This window comes from Lactuca serriola, chromosome 5, assembly GCF_051521515.1.
Source record: "Lactuca serriola cultivar US96UC23 chromosome 5, Lser_US96UC23_V15, whole genome shotgun sequence".
NCBI classification, from domain to species: Eukaryota; Viridiplantae; Streptophyta; class Magnoliopsida; order Asterales; family Asteraceae; genus Lactuca; species Lactuca serriola.
Genome location: NC_136412.1, coordinates 335489681 through 335492589, shown reverse-complemented (window position 1 = coordinate 335492589; position 2909 = coordinate 335489681). Strand labels below are relative to the sequence as shown.

Genomic DNA, 2909 nt, shown 5'->3' with positions numbered 1-2909 from the left:
TTTTTCTTAAAATTCGCTGAAAAAAAAATAAAAAATCAATTTTTTTTATTTTTTTTAAAAAAAAAATCAACGAATTTGTATAGAAAGCTGCGATTTTTTCAAAAAAAAAAGTTTTGTGATCTCTACGTATTTTTTTATGCATTTTTATGATTTTTTGGGTTTTTTTAGGGTTTTTTTGTTTTCCAAATAACCTTTCCCTATATATATATATATATATATATATATATATATATATATATATACATATATATATATACATATATATATATATATATATATATATATATATATATATATATATATATAAGTTGATATAATGTTGTTAAATTTGATATAATAATTCGTATACTAAGTTGATATAATATATTGATTATTTTGAATTTTATATATATATATATATATATATATATATATATATATAGAGAGAGAGAGAGAGAGAGAGAGAGAAAGAGAGAGAGGGAGAGAAAAAGGAAAGTTCTTTTAAGAACTTAATGATTTGCGGAATTCAAGAACTCCTAATTCATTTACCATTTTTCAAAACCAAACCACCAATATTCTTCAAAATGCTAGGTATAAGAATGCGATTTTATAATATTGCCCGTTTTGTTTTTCAAATAAGGAATTTCTATGAAATACACTTTCGTTATAAATTTGAATTTGAATTCGCCATTACACCCTTACCCTTCATTCATTTGAAATTTTGGAGATTATACCCTACAATCATAAACCATTTAATTTTAGTAACGGATAAGATTCTTATTTTGAATTTTAAATTTCTTGTGATAAAGGGTAACCTTTAAATACATTTTTAAAGAAACTATATTTTCAATATATATCAATTACTAAATATTCGGTAATCATTATTACTTCTACCAAATTCTTATATCATGTGGACATATTCTATCATATGCTTGTAGATGTTATTGGTGAAGTTGAACCGGAAGATAAACTGCTAGAGACTAGAAAAAACACGTGAGCACAGAAACTTGTCTTCAAGCTTGTGATGAACTAGTCCATGAATGTAGCAGCTAAGTTGGTATGTTGGACAATATCAGCATGCATGCCTTGAAACAGGCTTTTTAAATTGTAGGGTGATGCGACTTTGGAATCTCCCTCCCAAAACAGCTTTGCGAATTGCAGGTTCGCTGCTTCAGTAGGATGATAGGGATCGAACAATAAATAATCGTTAGGATTATCACACAATTCAAACTCTTGTGGTTCCCTCTTCCCTCCACAACTATTAATTGATCGAAAAAGTCCTATGCCACAACATGCACTGTCTCCTACCTTAAGACCTGCAAATCCATTCAAAGCCAAACAATAAATGATGATAGTTCGGGAATTTAATTAACGCGATGAAAAACAGGAGTACAACCATATTTTGATGGGTTTTTCATTCTTTTGGTAATCTCAGTTTGGAGCTCGAACGTTGAATACATGAATCCTTCCCATTGTTGAGTCAGATCTTGTAGTTTCTTGGAAAGTGCCTTTATCGTGTAGACTTGATATGATGTTAAGTTTTTCATCGCAGTAATTACCTGGTCGTCTTGCACGAATGGGTAGTAAACAGCCTAATGGTGTGAGCATATTGATTCCAATTTTCCTTCCTCCTTTTTCATGGATTGCCTTTTTAATTAAAAAAATAATAATAATTGAAGATATATATTAATTGATGGAGGTAATTGGAAACAATATATATTTGTGTTAATTACCTTAAACACTTGAGTCAAGTTTCCGATCACCATTCCCACGTACTCCTCCTGATATAAATTACTTTGATAGTCGTTGCTTCCACAACTGAACAAGTAAACGGCATCGGATAATAGCTGCTCGGCTTTCACATCACCTAAATTCTTCCTATACTGTTTGACTAAATCAGTGAAATATTGTAGCTGTGTCTTGAGCGTTATCTACATTTATAAATTTATACTTGAAATCAGTAGATGAGGAGATTCAATGGTAGAAACGAAGAAAAGTATATCCACATACACTTGAAGGTAGTGTTTCATCTAATACGCCAGCTCCTGCGGATGCAAAGTTTGCTCCATTCAGAAATTCATTATTATGGGGGTCCAGATATGCAGGAATGAGAGGTAGTCCAGCAAACTCAGCTGTTAACAGAAGGGAATTAATATAGGAATTTAAAAACAGAGTGATAGTTTGGTGGTGGTTTGATCAGATAGATATTTTCACCGATGAAATCAGGAATGATACGGCCATCGGAGAATCTCCCACTTGGAGGATGGAAGTAGGATTCGCCATAGGGCCAAAAATTCGCTTGGAGATCAGTAGTAGTGTTTATGTAGTTGTTGTTTCCAGGATCAAAAAGTGAATCACCGAAAATGAAGAGGGCGACATGTTTGTTGACATGCCCCTGAGAACTCTCGCTACCTGTAACGATCAACAGATAAGAAACAACAAGAACTGAGATACCCAAATGGGTTTTTGCAAGAGCCATATGTATAAAGTTGATCTTATTGCCTTCCAGTTAAAGCATATTTAATGTAATAATGCATGGACCAGCGAAATTTGTAAAAATTGGTGCATTTTATAAAGAGCTTTGCAATAATTGTGATTTTTTTTGTGTGTTTTGTAAAAATGGGGATTTGGATCCATATAAAAAATATGATTAATATGAAATTCATTTTACAACTTTAACCCTCTTATATCACACTCCTCCGTCCCAAAATTATAGTCCATCTTTCCTTTTTGGTTTGTCCCAAAATAATAGTCCACTTCCAAAAATAAATAATATTTTTACCAAAATATACCCTCATTATTACTTAACAAACTAAACATTTAATGGAACATTAAATGCAAAATAAGGACAAAACTGTCATTTTATTATATAAAGCTAGTGATAATTAATGTTTTTCTTAATCTGTGTGTTTTTTGTCTGTGGACAATAA

At 31.1% G+C, this 2909-nt stretch overlaps 1 pseudogene across 1 annotated transcript; it reads right to left on the bottom strand.

The window, feature by feature from the left end:
* Positions 1–837: 837 nt before the first annotated feature.
* LOC145052006 (GDSL lipase-like) lies at positions 838–2503 on the bottom strand (annotated as a pseudogene). Its single transcript, XR_013683900.1, has 5 exons — positions 2194–2503; positions 1990–2111; positions 1713–1910; positions 1376–1626; positions 838–1295 (listed from the first exon to the last, which is right to left on the bottom strand). The product of XR_013683900.1 is annotated as a GDSL lipase-like (transcript).
* Positions 2504–2909: the final 406 nt, after the last annotated feature.